General features: G+C 36.6%; 1 protein-coding gene across 2 annotated transcripts in view; it reads left to right on the forward strand.

The window, feature by feature from the left end:
- Positions 1–890: 890 nt before the first annotated feature.
- LOC106883106 (ceramide phosphoethanolamine synthase) overlaps positions 891–24,246 on the forward strand; it is a 54,826-nt gene continuing 31,470 nt past the window's right edge. The window contains exons 1-2 of one of the 2 annotated variants that reach the window (XM_052977882.2): positions 938–1,054; positions 11,598–11,668. The gene's annotated coding sequence lies outside the window, so the exon portion shown is untranslated. Of the gene's footprint in view, positions 1,055–11,597; positions 11,669–24,246 lie in introns of both variants that reach the window. The other variant, XM_052977889.2, reaches the window with a different exon arrangement.

Here is a 24,246-nt window from a genome sequence, read left to right on the forward strand (position 1 = left end):
AAAGATATCTGACAAAGCTCAAGAGGCAAGTTACTTGGTTGCTCAAATAATTGCCAAAAACAAGGAACGACATAGTATTGCTGAAAGTACTATAAAGGAATCTTGCTGTGCTATTGTTCGAACAATGTTTGGACCCGAATTTGAGAGAGAAGTTAGATATGCCTGATGATATTAAACTGCAAATGAAGGATACTTTTCAAGATAATAACATGATGTTTGCATTGCAGTTTTGAGCAGGCCTATGAGCAAAGGCATTCCAGTTCGAGCTGCTAGAAATAGCAGTAAAATCTGGTTCAAATCACACAACTACGGTCTTTGGAAAGGAAGAACACATTAGATAATGTAGTCTTAGATTGTCAGATAAAGACACTCCAGCTGCTGAATCCAAGATTCAACGGCTGGAATACCTTTCATCATTGGTCTATTCGATTAAACTTAGTCCAGAACTAAAGAGCAACAATTATATGAGCAATTAGTCAGTGCAGGAAGTCTCAAAATTTTGATACTAGTATTGAATATCATCTTTAAAATATTCCTGCAGGATATGATGAAATTATATTGGTCTGATGAGCCACAGCTTAATGGTGGACAACCTCAACTAAAATGCTGCAGAAAGCTAATAGTCATGCTACATATTCTATGCATGCAATAAAACATTTGCTTTGTAGCAATTATATTCCGTAGTTAATTAAAATTGTAAGCTAGTATATTTGATGAATGATCAGGACGAGTTAGTAAATTATTGGGAACTGTCTATACATATGATGAGTTGTAATAAAAAAAAACTAGATAATTATGCTGCTTTGTTCTATAAATTATTTCTGTCACTAAATATAATCGATCTCTTAAAAAAAAAAATCAATTAAAAACAACGAAGAGCCAAGTAAAATAATCTTCATCTCCGGAAGTCTTTATTTGGTCTAATTATTTACTGCAACACCGGGTGACGGCTAGACGCCATGTTACACACAGTACAGTGTGTGTTCGTAGATAAGGAAATATAATAGCCGCCCAGTAAGGTTTGATTTATTGTAATCGACAGATCGTCTTTCAAGTAAGCATTGTTTAATTATATCCCTGGCAGATTTTAGATTTTAAAAATAAAAATCTAAACTGAAACCAGAAATTTCAACTTTTCCCCTCGATGAACACACCTCATTTATAAATGTGCATGTGTGTATATATATATATATATATATATATATATATATATATATATATATATGTGTGTGTGTGTATTTGTGAATAATATATCCTCTGTTTACAATATTTCATAGCTTGTAATTAACTTTTGAATGGTCTATATATATACACACACACAAATAGAAAAGAAAGAGTACTTATTGCACTGGGGTACAGTGTTTATACATGTTTTTATTTGAAGCTTTAGTTTTGTATATAAGATCACTTGTCGAACGTGTGTGTACAGGAAAAATAATATGCGAAGCTGGGGCCCATCGTAAAGTTGTTGTTTTCCTTGCTTTATAAATAAGCCCTTGGAAGTTGTTACTGTTTGCAAATATATTTTCGTAATTGTTCTTCGTTTCCTGTTATTCTTGCTCTTTCCTCTGCCTTTTTTTTTTTTTTGTTATGCTTTCTTTTAAAACTATATTCTTCTTAGAATTATCTCATCCTTGCCCACTCCTCTATGTTTCTCTCTGTGATGTTATATATATAGCCTTCTCGATTCTTGGCTACTATTTTACTATTCGCTTTGCAAACATTGAATTAAAACGCTATCTTTTCCAATCTAGTACAGTTCGATTGTAATTCAATGACTTTATATTCTATATTCGATTGCCAAAATTCTACCTATCATAGTGCTATTAATACTGTCATTATTTTCTCATAAATCTCAATAAACATCATCTACATAGAAAGTAATCCACTATTGTATGCAACTCCGGGTAGATGTTTACTCTGGATGCTGGAGTTTTAATGTGGGTTCATTTTTGGAACCTTGGTTTTTTTGTTTTTTTTTTAGATTTCTTTTGTGTATGACACGAAAATTGTTTTTCGTTTACAAATTTCACTAAGTTTTGTTTAAAAATGGAAGAATTTGACATACAGCTATTAGCTATTTTGAGTAAATTTATATATAATCTTAATTCTACCCGCAAAGTTTGCTACCTATTAACTGTGATACTACAGTCTTAATTTAGTTTATTACTGGTACATTTCAAATTTTGTTTATCTATAATGTATATGTACGTGTTAGTCACTGGAAATATCTCACAGGAACCTGTTAGCAACAAACTTAATGCTTATATATATGTGTGTGTGTGTGTGTGTGTGTGAGTAGATACACATATACGCGTATTATATATATATATTAAAAATGGGTAAGTCCTGTTTATGGTATTACCTTAGGTTCCAGTCCACAAAGGGTTTAGCTTTATGAACGGGAACTTAAGGTAATGGCATAAACAGGCCTTCCCTATTTTGAACATATACTGGTCTACATTTTAAAGTGTGCCTCTTTTTTCGGATTTATGTTTTCTGCAAACGTTATATATATATATATATATATATATATATATATATGCATGCATGCATGCATATGTTTTTAATTTGTATTGAACTATGTTTCAAGTAAGCATTGTTTAATTATATCCCTGGCAGATTTTAGATTTTTAAAATAAAAATCTAAACTGAAACCAGAAATTTCAACTTTTCCCCTCGATGAACACACCTCATTTATAAATGTGCATGTGTGTGTGTGTATTTGTGAATAATATATCCTCTGTTTACAATATTTCATAGCTTGTAATTAACTTTTGAATGGTCTATATATATATATATACACACACACAAATAGAAAAGAAAGAGTATTGTTAGATAATGAAATAAATATATATTCAAGAAACTTCAGCTTGTAAAATACACAAACTCTACGTATTCATTATTCTTTTCATCAATCCATGTGTGTGTGTATAATATCCAGTAAAATGAGATTTATTCCATTTTCAACAGCTGACATTTCTCAGGAAATCAAATGCGATAGAATAAATGTTTGTTACTTTCATATCAGCATAAAATAAATTAGAGGCTAATATATTCTTTGTATTTATCCTCTAAAACTGCTTTCTTTTACATTTCCTCGCTCGAGGTAAGCAGAGTACTTATCTAAGTTTGGCTGGCGTTCAATTCCCAATGTCATGTGTAGGCTAATTTGTCGGAAACTTTGTTTAACGTCTGCCTAAAACTTCTGCTAATTCTATACAAAGTTTCTGAAATACAGTAACCTTGTAACTAGTCGTGGCTCAATTTCTGCGTGGCGGCATTTTAAAGCACTTAAATGACTTAAGTTAGTTTTAAATGTCAACACTACATCACTAATCGAAAAAAAGTTTTTCTTTTTTTCTCCTGCAGTTTCTCGCAGCTACGATTAACTTTCTAAAAGCCATTAAGCATCGTAACTTTTCACCCAGTTTTCGGGACAGTCGGGTTTTGAAAATGCAAAACTACTGAACCAGCAAGTGTTAAATCATTGTCGCTTATTAGCGTTGTCATCATTTATTGGCATTATTATTGTTATGGATCTTTTCGTTTATTGTTATAACGGGTGCAATAAATAAGAAGTTTTCTGTCTGCAAACCGATTCTATGAGTTGATTTTGATTTATTTTCCTATAAATTTCAGATATGTATATGTGCAAGAAGTACTGCATTTATTTTTTGCTAAGTGCTTGAGTTAAGATTTTGAAGAACCCGATTCCGTTGCTAATTTCCTTGAGAAGCATGAATATTACAGACTGTATTTCTTTTCCCCTAAATTTATCTTATTTCATATGTATATTAATTATTATTGATGTTTTTAGTGTGAGGTCAGAAGGAAGCTTTATGTTATTTTGCATTTTGCTGAGTTAAACTTTTCTTCGTATTTCATTTCATTACAACTGTAATACTTTGGTACTATATAGTCAGTTAAACTTTGAAAACTTTCTGACTCTCGGGAGAAATGTACTGGCATTGTGGGATTTAGATTCCCACCTTTTTAGTTTTAAGTCTAAATCTCACCGCAATCTTGACCATAGTTCAGTTCTAATCCTCATCCTGGTTCTATTTTTGGTAGGGAAAAAGACAAATTACTAGTATTCAATAAGGAAAATAAGTCATTGGAACCTGTTGCAATTTTACCTATACACATATTTATACATAACTTGAGACAACACAGCAATAGTTCCTTCTTTCGAATATCCAAATACTGAGCAATAATTATTAAGATATATATTCAAATCTGGTTTAATAAATATGTGCAGATCCAATTGCTTGATGTAAATTCTGCTGGGGTTGTCTTTCCCTTTCTCCATTCCGGTATCGGTAAAATTATTACCAAGAAGGACGAGGCAATTCAATCGACTATAATGTGTAAATATTTACAAACGCCTAGTATTTCTACATTCTGAAACTTTACTATGTATAAGCTGTTGGTGTCTTTCTGGAAGTAACTGTATCATTCCAGTTCAGTTACAAATGAAATGATGGACACATTTGTTATTTAGAAATAAATCGAATTAGCTACTTGCATATGACACTCAATATTACACTATTAATAATTAAGACAGTTATGTAAAATTTATACAGGTGTGTTCTATTATCATTTGCTTTAAAATTTTGTCTAAGAAATTTAAATATCCAATCAAGCAGATATGTATGTCACTATCACCGTTGTTTTTAATATCTGTTTTTCCATCTATACATTATGTCACCATTCATCTTGATCTTTTGTCATCTCATCTGTGAAGTCTAGCTTCCTGAGATTTTACGCCACAACTTCTTGTCATACTTTCTTGTGGTACCCTCACCTGACAGTCTCACTCAGCACTCATCGTCCATCACATTAGATGTCTATTACCACTTCTGTTAGCTCTCTTTAGCTATGCAGCACTTATTTCCACAAATATATCTTGAGAAGCAACTGTTGTATCTCCTGCCAAAACATGGAATCTGAGCCATATTTTATTATCTTATATTACAGTGATATATTACACAACTCTAAAGAATTTCATTCAAGCTAGAGATATACATTAATGAACAAGCTACGTATGTTATCTTTCACATGTACTAAATATGTTAGAGCATAACTTTTACAGTTGTTTTTTATGGTCACTCGATTTGCCATATCTACATATTTTAGCTACTGCTGAGGTATAAGATTTTTACTAAAACAAATTATAAAAATTTACTGTTGCAGTAATGCTTGATTTAAAAAACTTTTTCTTGTCATATCTGACAAAGATTGGGGGGGAAAAAAAAAAGAGTTTGACAGTTTGTGAGGAACATTAATAAAATGAAAAATTCAAGCATGGAAGATACATATTAGCCATTCAGAAACACACAATGACTGTTAACCTCACTTAAACATTATTATTTGGTGTCAAAATTTTCGCCCAGCGTCGCCTTTCTGGCACTTGTGCCCGCAGCATGTGTAAGGACTTTCGAGCGAGATCGTTGCCAGTGCCCCTAGACTGGCTTTTGTGTGGGTGGCACATAAAATACACCATTTTGAGCGTGGCCGTTGCCAGTACCGCCTGACTGGCCTTCGTGCCAATGACACGTAAAAGCACCCACTACACTCTCTGAGTGGTTGGCATTTAGGAAGGGCATCCAGCTGTAGAAACTCTGCCAAATGCTGTGTGTGAGAAGACCCGGCAAGCCAAGTGAGACCTAAATCTAAGGCCTCAGCCAGTCCACTTAGGCGTACCTTCCTTCATTGGACACTAAACTCCACTTGTGAAGACCTGTTGAGGCAAGTGAAATCGAAATCGAGTTATTCGACGACTGGCACCCATGCCAACATCGTCTCCTTCATTGGACACGAAACTCAGCTTGCGAAGACTTATTGGGGCAAGCGAAAGCGAAATTGTGATGGCACCTGTGCCCAGCATTGCTTTTCTAGCATTTGTGCCCGCGGCATGTGTAAGGACTTTCGAGCGAGATCGTTGCCAGTGCCCCTGGACTGGCTCTTGTGCGGGTGGCACATAAAATACACCATTTTGAGCGTGGCCGTTGCCAGTACCGCCTGACTGGCCTTCGTGCTGGTGGCACGTAAAAGCACCCTCTCCACTCTCTGAGTGGTTGGCGTTAGGAAGGGCATCCAGCTGTAGAAACTCTGCCAAATCAGATTGGAGCCTGGTGTAGCCATCTGGTTTCACCAGTCCTCAGTCAAATCGTCCAACCTATGCTAGCATGGAAAGCGGACGTTAAACGACGACAATGATGATGATGATAGTACTTCTGCAACTTTCTAATACAATGCCTTTGGTCAGTATAGATAGGTCCCAGGGTTATAAATATGACCCTGAGACCCATACCTCAGTTGTAGTAGTTGTCATTGCCTGGGGCTTATAGTTGGATCTCTGTCAGTTTTCATGATCAATATCTCAGTTGTTTAAAGATAAGGCTGATTGAATTAATATATAAGTAGCTTAGTTATCAGTGGACCTACTGAGAGAATCGGTGTGATATAGGTCCAGCATATCCATTACAAGCAATTTCCATCTACCCAGTTTTACTCTCAAAGCTTGGCTTGACTTATCATCATCATCATCATCATTTAGCTTCTGTTTTCCATGCTGGCATGGGTTGGACAGTGCTTTTTAAACACTCAGGGAATGGCAAAAAGATTCTTACCCAAAATGTCCCACACATTGGGATTTAAAATGGAACCTTGTGATTGTGAAGACATGATACTCACCAAACAGAAACCTTCATTATGCCAAGTTCATTGTGCAGAATATTCGCAACTCTCAATGCTAATAGCATTGGCTATTTGATTTATAATCAATCACCTGTCATCCATCAGCATGTGGTGAACACGATCAATGGTTTCCTTGCTGATGGTTGTTGCAGGATATCCAGACCTTGGATCATCTTCAGGACTTTCTCTCCCCTCCTAAATTCAGCCACCCACTTTTGCACTGTTGATAAAGCTGGAGTGTCATCCCCTAATGTAGCAACCACGTCAGCATGTTGTTGGGAGCTAAAGCTTTTTACTGCAGGTACTAGAGGTTGCTACCAGTTACTTTTGAAGTCTGCTTTGAACAGCCAGTTGTCAGTTCACCTGGAAAGAAACAATGCAGTTATTAATAAGAAGAGCTGGAAATAGTGTATGCAAGATTTCACAGCTCTCCCATTATTTCTTCATAGTTAGCCTATGAACTTTTCAGCCCACTTTCATATATGACGAGCTTCTACATAGTCTCCCTCTACTAGATTCACTCACAAGGCTTTGATCTGCCTAGGCTATAGTAAAAAAAAAACTCTTACCCAAGGTAATGCACAATAGAACTGAACCTGAAATCATGTACTTCCTAAGTGAGCTTCTTAACCACACATCCATGCCTATAGTTTAATTTTTTCATAAATATTTAACCCATTAGTATCCAAATTTTTTAAATTTAATTTATTACCAAAAATCTTTTTTATATATAACTTTATCTGATACTAAATATATAAAAAAGTTTTTATTACGATATTTGAAAGACATTCCAGTCTTGAATGACTAACTAAAGATTTCTCAGAAAAATACAGGTTTTGCAGAAATATGATGGATTAGCCTTCTGGTCCTAAAAAATGAACCATGGGCACTAATGGCTTAATGTTAATATGCCTTTTCTAAGTTTGTATGTAAAGTGCATCAGTATTTTTTTTATTTCTGCAGTACAAAGTCAAAAAGATTGAGAACCACTAACCCAGAAGCTCCTTCTTTGCTCATTTGTTGATTCAAGGTCTAATTATTACCTCTCCCTGATCAGTTGATAAGTTGTTATCATTGTAGAAAATTAATCTTTATCTCCCACTTTCCTCATTCTCACTCCATTGTACCCACATTGGTTTAAGTTCAAGTGTTTTCTTTCTGGTTTCTCATTGTTTACATGATAGTTATCTGTTTCCATTTTACTAACCAGAATTACTGTGGATTTCGATTTAGTTTGTAAGTATCTGAATACTTGTATGACTTTATTTCATGAAATTAGGACAACTCCAGTATATATAAGCTATTACAGATAAAGTACACAAGGAAGTCTCTATGCAGTCAGTCAATCTACTAGAAAAAGCAGCTAAATATCAGCCGATATTACAACTTTTCACTGTCTTGAGCAAAAAAAAAACAAAAAAACTATAAATTAGATCATGTAGTTCCTGATATACAAAGAGATAGGACTGTAATTCCTGGAACACCTGATTATGTGCCTGCTTGATTAGGATTGTCTTGGTACCAAACAATAGATAGTTGTTATCTCTGTTCATTTCAAACATTTTTATTTATTTAACCCATGGAAGATTTGGTGAGCTTAATATATAAATGACCTTTAATCTATGAAAAGTTGTTGTGCCTAAAAAAATTATTCAGTCAAAAGTAAACATTTTCATCTATTTACATCCATTTTTCCATGTTTGTATGATGGATATTTTACTTGTTGGAGCAGTTGTTCTTATAACTGGATGTTCTTTCCTTTCCATTAATGTATTCTGTCTAAGTCACTCAAGTCAAAAATATTGCTGTTCGTGTAGCTGAAAATAGGTACCATAGAGTAGGAGCCAACTGATATTCCAAAAATTGCATAAAAATACTTTGCTAGTATTGAGTTCAGCATCTGTTGTGATTATATTAAAGGATGAACTCACCCAAGCTGAAAGGATGAAAGGACTGCTTGATTAGGGTTGGCCTGGAGCGACACAGTGAAAACAGCCACAATACTGTTGACAAAATTCTTAAACCACTGCTATAGAAGCACCACTGAACATACTTTATGTGGTATATTACTCACAAATCAGCTTGGATGAGTTCATCCTTTAATATAATCACAACAGATGCTGAACTCAATACTAGCAAAGTATTTTTATGCAATTTTTGGAATATCAGTTGGCTCCTACTCTATGGTACCTATTTTCAGCTACACGAACAGCAATATTTTTGACTTGAGTGACTTAGACAGAATACATTAATGGAAAGGAAAGAACATCCAGTTATAAGAACAACTGCTCCAACAAGTAAAATATCCATCATACAAACATAGAAAAATGGATGTAAATAGATGAAAGGTCGACTTTGCCTTTCATCCTTTCAGGGTCGATAAATTAAATACCAGTTATGCACTGGGGGTCGATATAATCGACTTAATCCGTTTATCTGTCCTTGTTTGTCCCCTCTGTGTGTAGCCCCTTGTGGGCAGTAAAGAAATAAGAAGCATGGTATAACAGGGAATATGATTTGTGGGTCATATCTCAACTACCTATGCCCCATAGGACTGCTTGATTAGGGTTGGCCTGGAGCGACACAGTGAAAACAGCCACAATACTGTTGACAAAATTCTTAAACCACTGCTATAGAAGCACCACTGCAAAGTCGACCTTGGCAGAATTTGAACTCAGAACGTAGTGGCAGACAAAATACCGCTTCTGCTTAGCTGTGGACTATACTGAACATATCGGCTGAGCTGAGGACATAATAACTCCATGAGGTGCAGTCTGACAGTCTAGATATGTTACATTATCTCTACTAAACAGTCTGATCTTGAATGTCTGTAGATTTTGATGGTGGCCATAGTGGAGGTAGGCAAAACAGACTCAGCACAACAGTTGTTATCTGCACTTTGTTGGTGATGCACATCTCAGGAGAATCTCTAGCCGCTGAGGTTACTGATATTGCAAACACAGTGGTACCTTGACATATGAGTTTAATTCGTTCCATGATGGAGCTTGTTACTCAAATTATTTGTATGTCAAATCAAATTCCCCAAAACGCTACAATTTTTTTTTGCTATTTGTTTTTAAATAAGAAAAATGTACTTATAAATAATGAACATTGTATAAAAAACAATACAATAGAATGTACTGCAAAAAACTGGTTTATTTGGAGATCAGATGACTTGAAGATGTTGATGGAAGGGGAGGAAAAAGACTGAACTGAATAACTGAAACTTATTCACTGATTTTTGCCCATTTCACTACACTTTCCTCACTTTCATCTGTAGGAGTTTTTGATAAAAACCTGTCCAATAAGGTCTGTTTCATCCTCACTTTCAGAGTGTTTCTGAGTTAGGCAAGTATCATTAAATAGCGTCATCATTCCCCCAGTTGCAACTTTGGGCGTTTCTTTTGAATAAAGTCTGAAAGTTTTTCATGCATTCCCAACGTTTCCTTTATCGCACTGGTAGAGATAACCTCCTCCTCAGTCTCCTCCACATCACCTATTTCGTGCTGCTGCATCTGTTGTTCCTTTAGCTCTTCCATTGTCAGTTCTGAGTGCTCCTCGATGAGCTCATTGATGTCACCTTCATCTATGTCCAGGCCCATGGACTTGCCAAGGATACAATCTCCTCCACTGCTTCTTTGGGTTCAAGTCTTTCAAAGTCTGTTTCAAACACAACCTCAGGCCACAACTTCTTTCATGCAAAGGCCAAGTCCTCTTTGTAACACCCTCCCAGGCCATATCGATAATTCTGAGGCATATCACGATGTTATAGTGGTCCTTCCATGAGGTTGAGGTTTGTACTCTCCATCACCTCAAAGCAGCGGTGGAACAGGTGCTTGGTGAAGAGCTTTTTGAAATTAGAAATCTCCTGTTGGTCCATGGGTTGCAGGATAGTGATGGTGTTGGATGGAAGGTAGAGAACCTTTATAAACTTGAACCCTTCAAGGATGTTATCTTCAAGGTTAGGTGGGTAAGCAGGTGCATTGTCCAGGACAAGAATGGCCTGCAGAGGAAGGTTATTTTCATGGAGATATTTAACGTCAGGACCAAAGACCAAATTCACCCAGTTCACAAAGAACCACCTGGTGACCTACTCCCTTGGATTTGCCCTCCACATAACCTACAGATGTTCTTTCAGAATCTTATGTGACTTAAAGTTTGTGGGGTTTTCTGAATGAGAAATGAACAGTGGCTTAATGTTGCAGTCGCTGCTTGCATTGGCACACAGTGTGAGGGTTAGCCTATCTTTCATGGGTTTGTGGCCTGCCATCCTCTTCTCCTCTGCTGTTATATAAGTCCTCCTTGGCATCTTCTTCCAAAAAAGTCCTGTCTCATCACAGTTGAAGACATGCTGGGGGATGTATCTTTCAGCTACTATAATTCCAGCAAAAGTTTTGAAGTAATGCTCAGCTGCCTTCATATCCACTCTTACTGCCTCACCATGCCTGAAAAGGGGGTGAATACTTTTTAAAATTCTCGAACCAGCCCTGATTATCTATAAATGGCTTGTCTGATGCTTTGTCCGTATGTACCTGAGGTCTTCTGCAGCAAATCAGCGTAAATAGCTTGTGCCTTCTCGCAGATTATAACCTCTGTTATGGTATCTTCTCTGAGCTGCTTCTCCATCAGTCACACCATCAGCAACTTCTCTGTATTTTCATAGACAGATGTACACTATTTAAAAATTATTTTAATGCCCTTGGCTGACATTATAGTCTTTATTGACTCCTGCTTCAATATGGTGCAGATCGTAGAAGTGCTACGCTCATACTGCTTCACCATGTTGACTACATACACACACCTTGGTCATGTTTTCCGATGTTTTCTTTCTTTAATTCAATGCACATCATCCACTTCTCACCACTGTCCTTCACACTCACTTTCTTTGAATCCAGAGTTGGAAAAACGAAGTTTTGCAAAACAATTGTGAGCACAAACTGATGCTTCTGTAGCCTGCAATGACTAAGTAAGCATTTTACCACTTGTCTAGCTAACAATCCACTAATGACCTTTGCACTTGCTAATGTGCATGTCTATCTTGCTATCAATCTACTAATGATCTTCGCACTTACTAATGTACATATCTTTCTAGCTATTGAGTGAGACACGAGATGCAGGGCAGATGTTACGGCATTCACTGTGGTGTTTGCTATGCCAGCTTGCAGTGGGGTATCTGAAACTGGCTCATAACTCGAATTTTTGCTCGCAACTCAAAGCAAAAAATTGGTCAAAAGATGGCTCATATTTCGAAAAACTCGTTAGTTGGGGCACTCTTAAGTCAAGTTACCACTTTATTCCCAAGTGTATGTATTCATAATGCTTGTCTGGGCTGAGTGGGTGAGTTAGTGTTTTTAAAATGTAATAGTATTCCAGAGTGTTGCGTATGTGCTTGGGCATTTGGTACTTTTCCATGTAATAACGTGGACTTTGAGGAGTGAAGCCTGCTTTGGCAATAAACTGTTGTAGGTCATCTTTCAGTTTTGTGTTTTTGTTTTGTCACGTAGGTGTTGGTATGAAATGTATACAACCTGTTATGATGCATAGGGCTGTGTTTTGTATTCTTTGTTGTTTATTGTCGAGAGATTGGGAGTGCTGGTAAGACAGGCACAGTTCATAATGGATCTTATGAGTTATTTGTACACCATTGTTGTTTCTTTCTATTGGACTGCTAAGTGCTCCCAGTTTGTTTGGTTTGTTTTCCTTACTATGCCATCCATATGCTGTGAATATTATGGATAAGTTTTACCTAACACCTAGCATTTTCATCTTCTGTAACTATGTGCATGTGTGTGTGTGTGATATGTTGTTAAGCCAAGGTTAATACCTCAGATTTCAGATAGCAAAATCTCAGAAAAATAGCAAAGGATATGACTCTAGGCTTTATTAGACTGCAAAACTGGAAATATTTCACTAAAATGTGGACATTATCCTTGTGTAGTTGGGCATTGTTGTAAAATCAACCATTTCCAGCATGTTTTGTGTTTTTATCAAAATGACATCTCTGACTATGAGTAGCAATCTTTAGGTCATGTTATCTCCGAGAATAATTGATGTAATAGGCTGAAATTTTGTATGTGTATTACTTTGATACTTGCCTAGATACTGTTATAGTGTAATTAGATGCACTTCATTTGTTCATCTTCCAGAGACACATGAATGCTACTACCCAGGGGTCAAAAATGCTTGAACTGCTGCATATGGCTATGAGCAACCCCTCAACAAAATCTAGGCCAACTTCATCAATGTCTTTGATTCAGCATCTAGTCTGTACCCCAATCTGTTGGTATTCCAAGCTAGAGCATATTATCTTTGATAGTTTGGTAAAAAAAATTGTTTGCCTTGTCAGTCATTTTGAATTTATAATTAGGTCATGAATAGATAATGTGGAAATTTCAATATTTTTTGATGGAACTAACATTGTTCTTGATGTATGTCATATTTGGTTTGCCTGGGTTTTGTTCCCACTGAGTAACAGCATCTTCAATTTAGGAGTGTTTTCCTACATCTGAGGTGTTAGTCTTGCTTTAAACATGAAGGTTATGGTTGTATTTGGTGTTCTCTGATTTTTCTGATAAGAAAGGAGACAATAGATTTGGCAGGTGCTACTTTTAAGCCTTTTGTTTCAAGGTAATTTCGTTAGGGTTTGGAGTAATTGTGTTGCAGTATCTGGAGAATGGTAGAAAGATGTGTTTGATGTTATTTGCACATGAGGCTGTCTGAATGTATTGTGGAGCTGTGGAAGGTCGTGTAGCTTTAGGTTGAAGAGTGTGGATGAGAGGTTGTCATTTATTTTATTTCGTATTATGCTCTATAGTCAATAAACACTTTATTCTAAAGTGAGTTATTGCTATGCCTAAGTGAATTGTGTGTGTGTGTGTGTGTGTGTGTAGGGTCATCCCATAAATAATGCAGTTCTTTTATACTTCTTTTATTTTTCAAAATTTAGATAAATTTCTTTTTTAATCTAAAATATACACTCCTTCAATTTCTACAATGCTCTTCCATCTATCTAGTAGACTTGCAGTGCCCCTCTTCCAAAATTCACTTTTTTGTGACAAAAAATACTCCTCCAGTACTGTTCTGACCTTGTCTACAGAATTCATATTTTTTCCCTCCAAATGATTTTGAAGAGTGTGGAATAAATGATAATCAAATGGGGCAATGTCTGGCGAATATGATGAGTGGGGCATCGTTTCCCATTCAGACTGCTCCAGCCTTTGGAATGTCATCCTTGATGTATGTGGCTGAGTATTATCCTGATGGAGAAACACCTTTCGTCTTGAAACGAAAGATGATTGATTTTCTTCTAGCACTTGTTATCATTTGGTTTGGGTTTAAAAGTTCAAAGTGGACTAAACCTTTCAAATCCCAAACAGATAATGCACCTTATGTGGGTGAAGACCTTCTTTAGCCTGAGGTGCCGATGTTTCTCCTTTCCCTACTTACTGTCTTCGGCACTTGACATTTTTATAGAGAACCTATTTCACGTCACCAGTCAGTATTTGGTCCAAAAACAGTTCATTCGTGAGACATGACAGCAAATAAGAGCATACATTCACTCTCTGCATGTGATTGGACTCGGAAAGTTTGTGAGGAACCTGTTGACCCAATTTGCCAACTTTTCCAATGGCACACAGGTATCGATGAATGGTTGAATGACCAAATCCAAGCTTCTCAGCTAGTTCCTCAACAGTTACAATGCAATTTTATCCCACCAGGGTTTGCAGGATATCTTCGCTGAGCTCTACAAATCTTCCAGGAGGAGGCTCGTCTTCTAGGCTGTAGTTTCTGACTTGGAATTTCTGGAACCACCATTGATACTGGCTTACATTTATTGTCTGACCCCCATATACTGCATTAATATTCCTCACACTTTTCATTGTGTTGTTGCCTTTATTGAATTCATAAAGCTGAATATGCTCCTTTGTCATTTCCGTAGTAGCTTTGAAAAAAATGACTGTTGAAATCGAACTGCACTCTTCAAAACTTGTACTAAGAATAAGGAACAAGGTAAAATTACTACCTGCTCTTATTATGGGATTATTTATGGGATGTCCCAATATAGGTGTATGTGTGTGTGTGTAGTATACTTTTACAAGAAAATGGTTGACAGTGTCTTCAAAATTTCAGCTTGCTAGCTTTTGTAGGACTGTTCAACTGTGTTTGTGTGTGTATGTGTGCCTGTTACACACCCTTTTCTTGACGTCATGATTGTAGATGATCATCACTGTCATAGAAGCGATGTTATTTTCTTTCCAGTCTTCCATGAAGAACATATCTAGCCATGGGGAAATACTACCTTGCTTGGAAGCAGATTAGGGTTGGGGAAAAGAAGAGCATCTAGCCATAGACAAATCTTCCACAATGAATTCAGTCTGATCCATGCAAGCATGAAAAAGTGACTATTAAATGATGATGATGATGGTTATGTTGCTGTTGAAAGTTGTAGAACAGATTTTAATTTTAGTTTTTACTCAGTTCCTTTTATCTTTGCTTCCTCAATTCTCAGCCTTGATTCACCTGACTCGTTTCTTAGTTGACTGCCCACTTCTCTCTTCTTGGTTACTCTTACCTATTTTTTTTACAGTAGTCATTGTTGCCAGGTGATGTTCCATGACTGCTTACTCTTCCAGGCAACACTAATACAATTCTTTGTAATACTGTTTCTCACACAGACATAGGAATATTTATGTTGTTAGATGGAGAAATGGCGAAATTTTAATTGTAATTTACAATGAGACCATAAACTGAGAAGTTGACACCAAATCATGCCAACCACCGTTGACTCATCAATATAATTAGTCTTCATTTCTATTTCTGTGATCATGGAATTTATGCTTGCATTCAGTTTTTAGAGGTTGAGTAGGAGGAAGCAAGATGGCTAAAGAGATAAAGAAAAGTCATTGTGTCTGTGGTATGTCACTCTATGTAGTTTTCCTGTTGATGATTTATCAGTGTTTGTGGTTCTGTTGTTGATAGCCGGTTACTGTGTGTCATATTCTCTCAGCATTAATAGGTCGGCTGTCTCATATTTCAGTGTTAATAGATAAATTGTCTTACATATAGATAAACTGTCTCACATATGTGTGTTAATAGCCCAACTCTCATCCCAGTATTAATACATCAAGTGTATCATATTCTTCCAGTGTTAATAGGTCAACTGTCTCACATACTCCAGTGCTAATATTGTCCGTCTTACATATCTCTGTGTTAACAGGTCACTGTGTCTCACATATCACTATGTAATACACTTCCATACATGCAGTGTCAAATGATTACTGTCTCATTACCACCCTAGTGTCTTTATTTTATTTCTGTTATCCTATCATAATGTATCGACTTTCAATTGTTGAGGTGATTTGAGATTTCTCTATTAAAGAAACACACTGAGTAATGTGATATATTAGTGGCTTATTTGGTGTGAGAACTGAGTATACTCAATTCCATATACAAAGTCTGCAAAAAAAAATGTATGTACACTTCAGGAAAGGAAAAATCTGTATGAATATTTTAATTCAGTGTTATTGGAATTTATTCAGATACACTAGAAAGGAACTTACATGCATCCAGAGCAAGTGCAGCCGGACAGAGGACAAGGTGACCCACAACACACGCTTCCTAGAGATATTGAAAACTAATGGATACCCTATATCCATTGTAAATCAGCTTAAGTACCCAAGATGACAAACATGCCGAACACACAGAAAACCCAGCAACACATGCTTCCTCCAAATACCCCATTTTAGTGAGAGGATAACTAGACCCATAAGAAGAGATGGATTAGACATACAACTAGCCCACTCCAGCCCCTCTCTGAGAAGACACCTAGCAAAGAAATGAGCAAGGGACAGCAATCAATACACACTAGCTAACTGCCCCATCCGTGACACAGATTTATGCCAATAGATAAATGTTGTGTATAGAATATAATGTAACAAATGCAACAAGTTCTATGTGGGTAGCACAACAAGACTGTTACACATTCGCATCAAAGAACATTCAGACATGCAAGCCGCCTCCTTGAGAAAACATCTAGACCGATGCTGGAACACCGACAAAAGCATAACAGTTGCAATTGAGGCCAATGACAGAAATTTGGGAAATCTAAGAACTAAGGAAGCTATCCTCATAGACAAACTAGGGCCCCAAATTAACAGGCTGGAAATTAGCAATCATTAGCTACATTTGGATGCATGTAAGTTCATTTCTGGTAACATGCTCATGTTTTATTAAAAAAAAAAAACTGCATGTATAATATATAACTTAAATGCAGTGCTGCGGGTATGCCAACACACACAAGCTTGAGACATGGTCGCCCTCACGCACTTCTCATGAGGAATTCCAGAAGGAGCTTCATGAGACCACTGCAGAGTCGCTTCCAAAAAAAAAAAAATTTCAGTAACTGTTGGGAAACTGATTATAGCAGTGACTCGATCAATTCCTAGCAATATCTGAAGAAGGAATTTTTATATTCCGAAATATTATATCAGACTATGAATAATAAAATTATAACAGTTATTATAGTCTACTCTGCATTGTTGTGCCATTCAAGACACATTATATTTCACAATTTATTCAATGTTATTGCAATTTGATAAAACATCGAAAGAGATATTTATATTTGTAGGGGTACTCATACAAGTTAAATATTTATACAGATTTTTCCTTTCCTGAAGTGTGTATACATTTTTTTGGTGGACTCTGTATGTGCACATAGAAACCAAGTTAACTCGTTTTTAATTGTAGGGTACTTTTGGGGATTCTCCACATTTCACATGTAGTACACACATTTTATTTTGTGCTGGACAATAGATAATGACTGAGAACTGATTTACATATGGTTAACATGTTGCATCACCAACAAAACTTTAATCAGCACTGTGAAGGTCAAATCCAACACTTGTTCAGTTGGAAAATAGATAGAACTTATGTCATACTTCTGAGTTTGTTTAGTTGTATATCCAGGAAATCATTTGTCTATTATTTGGTTAATACTATAAAACTGTGGAAGCACAATGGCCCAGTGGTTAGGGCAGCGGACTCGTGGTCATAGGATCGCGGTTTCGATTCCCAGACCGGGCTTGCGAGTGTTTATTGAGCGAAAACACCTAAAGCTCCATGAGGCTCCGGCAAGGGATGGTGGCGAATCCTGCTGTACTCTTTCACCACAACTTTCTCTCACTCTTACTTCCTGCTTCTGTTGTGCCTGTGTCACGCTGAATATCCTCGAGCACTACGTTAAGGGTACACGTCTCTGTGGAGTGCTCAGCCACTTGCACGTTAATTTCATGAGCAGGCTGTTCCGTTGATCGGATCAACTGGAACCCTCGACGTTGTAAGCAACGGAGTGCCAACAACAACAACTATAAAACTGTAACTAAGAAAGCCATCTTACCAATACCTTAGGGTATTTATATTTAAATTATACCCCCTATTTCTGCTACTCTTTACTTTGATTATAATGATTATTTCAGATTTTGGCACAAGGCCAGCAATTTTAGCGAGAGGGAATAGTTGATTACATCATCCCCAGTACTTGGCTGGTACTTATTTTATTGACCCCCAAAAGGATGAAAGGCAAAGTCAACTGCTGTAGAATTTATCCTTGATTATAGTGATAAAAAAAAAAAAATGATTGCTAATAGAGCCACAAAGCCATGGATTTTAAGATGTTAATTTAACCGAACCCATTGCTTAGTGGTAAGAAGTCATAAATTTTGGTGTGAGGTTTTTGGTTGATCAAATTAACTCTAGAAACTAACTTATTTTATTGATCCTGACAAAATGAAATGTAAAGTTGACTTCATTTGTATTGATCTTCACCTTTCATCCTTCTGTGATGAATATGGTAAATTCAAATTTCTGACTTTGTGTACCAGCATAGTAAATCATTATTGTTGTTGTCATTGTTGTTATTATCATTGTTGTTGTTGTTGTTGTTGTTGTTGTTGTTGTTGTTCTTGTTATTATTATTATGGCAGTGAGCTGGCAGAATCGTTAGCATGCTAGGCAAAATGCTTAGCAGTATTTCATCTGCCACTATAGTAGAAAGGATTATTATTATTATTATTATGGTGGTGAGCTGGCAGAATTGTTAGCACGCTGGGCGAAATGCTTAATGGTATTTTGTCTGTCAGTAGTTTGTCTGAGTTCAAATTTCAGTAGAAAGGATTGTTGTTGTTGTTATTCTGGTAAGCATTTAAGAACAGGGTTAAGCAGCTGGTGAAACCTAGTTTCACTATTCCACTTCCTTTATGAACATAAAGGGTGCATGTGTGGCTATGTGGTTGAGGTTGCTTCCCAAATATGTGGTCTAGGGTTCAGTACCACTTTGTGGCACTTCAGCGAGTATCTTCTACTATAGCTTTGGTCTGACCAAAACTTTGTGAGTTGATTTGGTAGACAGATACTAAAAGAATCCCATTGTACATGTGTGTGTATGTATGTACATACATATGTGTTATATATATATGTGTGTGTGTTAGGGTGTACTCTTGCCCAGGCATCGCATAATGGTTGTAAATGAGCATCAATTTCATACAAGCAAAGCTGCTTGTGAGGGTTGGTGGCAGGAAGGGCTGGTTGTAGAAAATCTGCCTCAACAAATTCAGTTGAAACTGCAAGCATGGAATAGTGGATGTTAAATGATGATGATGACAGATGGCCACAAATTTGTAAGAAAACGCCATTTTCAATTTAACTAGCACCAATAGTGTATCACTGGTAGTTATTTTGTTGGTCTTAACAGGATGAAAGGTAAAATCTGTGCAGGGTGAATAGTAATGATAATAGAAGTGGTATTTTCTTTCTCCAATAATGTATATTGTTTTATTTCCATAATAAACTTTGTATATCAGATGAAAGTATTTTGTCTGCTATGTAAATTGATTTCCATCATGATATGGCTAGCAATTTCCTTTCTTAATGCTTTACTCCAAATTATCATAATTTCTTGCTCTGATATATATATTTTTGCCTTTCTTGGCTGACAATGATAAGTGTTCATCAAAGTATAATGGAGTTGGCAGTGATGGTAAAAAACCAGACCATATACTGTATGGGATCATCTCATTCACTGTTTCCTATTCTGTTCAAATCCCTCTGGGGGTTGTTGAAATAAGAGTACTTCTCATGATATATATTCAAGTTAATTTGATTATCACTACCCCAACCCCACCACCTTACAGAGTTAGCATTGTATCTTATAAAGAGATTATGTGCTCATTAGATCTTTGAAAGAAAAAATGTCATTAATAGTCTGTGAACTGAAAGCTAGTTGAATATATTGCCAAAATTGAAACAGCAGCTTGATATTATTCCAAATTGGTTTCAGTACAAAATAGATGTTCATCAACATTAATTTTGTAATGGTTGTATTTTTTTTTGTTTACAATTGATAAACCATTTTTTAAAAAATAAGGCAATTTTTTTCATTTTCTCTATAGTATTCTTTCTTTTTAAAAAAAATTTTGATAAAGGTTGGGGCTTCTGTGGTTGTATTGTGATAATTATTGATGGATTTTCAAATTTACCTTGTCCTTCTTTTGCTTCCTAGTTCCATACCTAGTCAGTTAATTATATACCTATCCACAGTTTCCTTTTTTTTTTTCATTTGTTTGGTCAGACTTAGTTTTCTCTACTAGGTTCTGTGTCTAATCTCCTAATTCTGTACTTAACTACATACTTTTCTATCTAATCCTTTATTCTGTACCTAACTACTTAGTTCTATATTTAAACGCTCAATTCTGTACTTAGCCACTTAGTTCTGTACCTAGTCACTAGGTTCTGTATCTAACCACATAGTTCTAGTCATAGCTATATAGTTCTGTACCAAGCCACTTAGTTCTGACCTAACCATTTAAGTTTGTACCTTGTTGCTTACTTCTTTCCATGGTCACTACAGTAGTAATTTAGTTCTGTACCTGACCACTTAAGTCTGTATCCTGTCATTTTGTTTTGTAGTAAAAATAAAAAGTAGAAACTGGTGAAGTCTTTTGTCAACAAAAAGTGACAGTAGAATGTGTAATACTCTGGACTTCTGTCTTTTGTCAGTAAGAGAGTAAAAATGTAGATCTTGTCATTGTTAGGCTGCAAAACTGTGGATGAGAAAATGAAGAGGAGTGATGCTGAGGGATAAGTGTAGAGAGAGAGAGTGGCTGTGTGGCAACAAGTTTGTTTCCCAGCTACATGGTCTTGGGTTCAGTTACACAGTGTGGTACCCTGGGCAAGTGTTTTCTTCTGTAGCCCTGGGCCAATCAAAGCCTTGTGAGTGGATTTGGTAGACAGGAACTGAAAAAGGCCTGTTTGTGTGTGTATGTGGTTGCATGCTTGTATGTCTTTATTGTCACCTTACCTTGATTTCACTTGATAGTTGTAAATGAATGTTACTGTTATGCAAATGGTATTGTTCATTTCCAATCTTCCATGAAAACATGTCTAGTTATGGGAAATGTTATGTTACTTAGAAACAGGAGTATGTGTGTGTGTGTGTATATATATATATATCATCATCATCATCATCATCGTTTAACGTCCGCTTTCCATGCTAGCATGGGTTGGACGATTTGACTGAGGACTGGTGAAACCGGATGGCAACACCAGGCTCCAGTCTGATTTGGCAGAGTTTCTACAGCTGGATGCCCTTCCTAACGCCAACCACTCAGAGAGTGTAGTGGGTGCTTTTACGTGTCACCCGCACGAAAACGGCCACGCTCGAAATGGTGTCTTTTATGTGCCACCCGCACAAGCCAGTCCAGGGGCACTGGCAACGATCTCGCTCGAAAATCCTACAGGAGCCAGTCAGGCGGTACTGGCAACGGCCACGCTCAAAATGGTGCATCTCATGTGCCAACCGCACAAGAACCAGTCCAGGGGCACTGGCAACGATCTTACTTGGCTTGCCGGGTCTTCTCACGCACAGCCCATTTCCAAAGGTCTCGGTCCGTAGTCATCGCCTCGGTGAGGCCCAATGTACGAAGGTCTTGCCTCACCACCTCAGCCCAGGTCTTCCTGGGCCTACCTCTTCCACGGGTTCCCTCAACTGTTAGGGTGTGGCACTTTTTCACGCAGCTATCCTCCTCCATTCTCACCACATGTCCATACCAGCGCAATCGTCTCTCTTGCACGCCACAACTGATGCTTATATATATATATATATATATATATACCAGCTCTTGGGCCAGGCATTGCTTGTGTTTTCCGTGTTGAAGTTAAGCCCACCTCTGACCTTGTATTGAAATCTTCTACGTTCCTCGTGCCAACTATTACCCATTAAGATGTTATATCTGGTTTGGCAGGTTGTTGCAAGTGGAGGAAAAATGGTCAGAGCAGGTGACATAGTTTTGTTGACGGAGCAGAATTTTTGATGCTGCCGCCGACATGTTCAGTGGTGCAGCCATATACTGATATTAACTCACTGCCATGAGCCTCACTCACTTATCAATTTTCATCAAAATCAGACAAAAAATGCAAAAGCTGCAGGAAAAATAACATCATTATGGGAATTTACATTCAAACACCTGATTGAGCTCACAAAAATTGATGCCAACTGAGCATTATCAAGTTTTCAAAAAATTCCAGTCTTATTTGAACTCCAGGGCATGTGATCTACCTATGTGCCCCAAATCATTAAGATCAGTTGGACGGTGTGGGAGGAGTTAGAGTAACTTCAAACACACACACAGACAGACACCATTACACATTTATGTATATACACATAAGAGGCTTCTTTCAGTTTCAGTCTACCATATCTACTAACAAGACGTTGGTTGGCCTGGGGCTATAGTAGAAGTCACTTGCTCAAGGTACCACACAGCCATGCCTGCAAGTTAGTGAAAATGTTGATGGTCAAGTAGGTGAAGTCAGATGTAAGAAAGAAAGATGGGTATGGAGGTAAGGGACAAAAGAACATAGACACGATAATATGGTCACATTCATGCTGGAGGAAAAAGGAATGAGCTGATAGTTCTGCACCTAACCACTTAATTTTCTGCCTTATTACTCTGTTTTCTGTTGCCTTCTTTTTACATTTGTTTGGTCAAAATACATTACTTATTGAATTCTTTATAATTTTCAAAAGTAATTAAAATAAATTATAAAATTGTTGTTTGCAACATGTACAGCAATATGCAGATAATCATTTGTAAAGTAAATTAATTTGGAAAATTTTAGTAAAAAACTTTGTTTTTCAAACTGATTTTTGGGATATAAATTAATGTGAAATTTTGATGGAAAGTTTAAATTTAGATTACTAAAACATGGAAAGTTTGTGTTTTAGAACCAAAGTCAGTCTGAATGGATTGGTATCAAAAGGGCTAAGAGTGGCTTTGTCCAGCCTGTGTGTAGGACAACAGTAAACCCTGGTTGAACTGTGTCTCCATTCTGGTTACATCCCCATTATCCAGCAGTGTTTGCAGAATATTTTATGTTGCTGATCTGAAGAGCTTGTCATATTTGATGTAAGCAGTCTCTTAAGGACCATTAACCATTGTTAATGTATGCTTATTTTGCTCAGACCATATGCTACCTACATTAAATGGTTTTATAATGACATTATAAAATCATTTAATGCGGGTAGCATCTATCATCCATTACACAATCATTGACGATCTACAGAAGTCTAATCCCTCTTACTTTTATAGTTCCTTGTCAATAGGCACAATGAGGAATGAGACTATTCTTCCAGTTATCTTATTGTCATAGTTCTTATCTTCTACAGTATATGTTGGTCACAACTGTTATCTTATACATTATCATTGGTTATGCATCTTCCAATGAAAGCGATTATCTTGTGACAACAGATCTCATTCAATCTTACAAATGCTTAATTGTAACCTATTTTCTAGTATATCTCCCACATCATTCAATTTGGCATCTCATTACTTTATCCACTCATACTCAACTCTTTTGATACCAAACTGTCTGAGGCTGGCATTGTTTTAAAGTGATCTAAATTAACACCTTCCATCAAAATCTCATGTTAATTTATATTCCAAAGACAAGCTTGATAATGATAAAGTTATTTCGCTAAATTCTTCATTATTTTCAAAATTAATTGAAACAAAAGCAGTATATATTAGTAGAAATATTTTTTTTTAATGTTAAAACACTTTTCTATATATTTTTCATTAATGATCTTAATTTGTTATATGACACATAAGATAAGGTGTGAGTTTTATTTATTTATTTATTTATTTATTTCATGCTTTATAGTGGAGAAAGGTAGCACCTATGATCTTTTCAGGTGTCTGAGTTTAGCTGGGGAATAGGAAAAAGAAACCATGTTGCTATCCTTAGACCAGATATCTGGTTCAAATACATACAAGATAGTGGACTCGGCTTAATGTATCTAAAGATCAGGTGGTGGTTAAACTAGGCAATGGATTGGTGTTCTCTTGTCTCTTCAAGTTTTGAGAGAAGTGTGTCTCTGTGTGATGTGAGAAGTCAACATTTTTTTCTTTAGTTTTTCTTAGTTGTTGCTGTTTTGCCCCAGGTCAGCTTTGACTGAGTAGACCGATGATCAAAGACCTTCCAGCCATGATCATC

This window comes from Octopus bimaculoides, chromosome 2 (assembly GCF_046866305.1).
Source record: "Octopus bimaculoides isolate indiv1 chromosome 2, ASM4686630v1, whole genome shotgun sequence".
NCBI lineage: Eukaryota > Metazoa > Mollusca > Cephalopoda > Octopoda > Octopodidae > Octopus > Octopus bimaculoides.